This window comes from Myotis davidii, unplaced genomic scaffold, assembly GCF_000327345.1.
Source record: "Myotis davidii unplaced genomic scaffold, ASM32734v1 scaffold520, whole genome shotgun sequence".
Taxonomy (NCBI): Eukaryota; Metazoa; Chordata; class Mammalia; order Chiroptera; family Vespertilionidae; genus Myotis; species Myotis davidii.
In genome coordinates this window covers 3,932,304-3,933,914 of record NW_006292908.1, presented here as the reverse complement: position 1 = coordinate 3,933,914, position 1,611 = coordinate 3,932,304, and positions in this window count along the sequence as shown.

Genomic DNA, 1,611 nt, shown 5'->3' with positions numbered 1-1,611 from the left:
TTTTTTTTTAAACACATGCTATATTTCCAATATCGGTTATTTATTTTTTTAAAAAATATATTTTATTGATTTTTTCACAGAGAGGAAGGGAGAGGGATAGAGAGTTAGAAACTCTGAGATGGTCAAGTGATGGTGTGATTTTCCTCAAAGGTGAGCATAGCTCCTGGAGCTGAAATGCCTAAAGCAGTGGTTCTCAACCTTCCTAATGCCACGACCCTTTAATACAGTTCTTCATGCTGTGGTGACCCCCAACCATAAAATCATTTTCGTTGCTACTTCATAACTGTAATTTTGCTACTGTTATGACTTGTAATTTAAATATCTGATATGCAGGATGTATTTAGGCGACCCCTGTGAAAGGGCCGTTCGACCCCCCAAAGGGGTCGCGACCCACAGGTTGAGAACCGCTGGAAAGGCTTAAATCTGTTTCCTTGGAGGTTAGTTCCTAGAAGCCTTTAAGCCAACAGACTGTTTATCAGTAGCTACATGTGAATTTACAAGTTATTTGTGGAGTCAATGTTAAAAGAATGGTGGGGCGTTTATATAATGTCCTCCAAGTAGCCTCAGAGCAAATACTCCAGTGATTTATGATGTTTGTTATTATTGATAGATGTTGTCTTATCTTTTTTGTAAAATATATGTTTATTGATTACAGAGAGGAAGGGAGAGGGAGAGAGAGATAGAAACATCAGTGATGAGAGAGAATCACTGATCGGCTGCCTCCTGCACGTCCCACACTGGGGATCTAGCCTGCAACCTGGGCATGTGCCCTGACAGGAAATGGAACTGTGACCTCCCGGTTCATAGGTCGACCCTCAACCACAGAGCCACACCGGCCGGGCTTATCTATTTTTAATTGGAACTTGTTTTCTGGCCACAATGCCAGTTGTATTTTATTTTATTTTCTAAAGCCCTGCTAGAAGTTCCATCTGTTGTAAGCCAATTCCTTGGTCAGACCTGGCAAGAGACCCTCAGGGCTCTTTGTCTTCAAGGAGCAATAGCGATGTCGGGGATCAAGACCACAACCCAGCCATATGCTTTTGACCAGAATCGAACCCGGGACCCTTCAGTCCGCAGGCTGATGCTCTATCCACTGAGCCAAACCAGTTAGGGCTACAGAAGTTAATTTTAAGGGTGACTTATGCTTATAATTTGAAGGCTAACATATACATTTTAAAAGAGATAATACTTTTTAAAAGAGATAATCCCTAAGGATTTTGATGAAAAATCTTTAAAATTATGCCACAGATAACTGTGTATATATGTATGGCTATATATTTGGTTGTGTGGTGGGTCATTTAATAAGAAAACAATTGACTTCTATATAAATGATGGCAACTATACCGTAAAATTTAATCTGAGTGTCAAAATTGGGGTGAGGGGCAAATAGAGGAATTTCAGACACAAGGTAGAGTATGGAATAGAGCAGGTACCTGTTCATGCTAAAGATAGACCTTCAGAGGACTTTTGTTCAGGAAGATCCGAAAAACTGTTTTAGTCACCCCAGCCTCCCAGGCCTGAAGGTAACTGGTGGGAGTAGGGGCTGGTGTGCCTCAACCCCACCTGTTAATGGAGCTCCTGTCAAGTATGCATGCTATAGTTGATACTGAA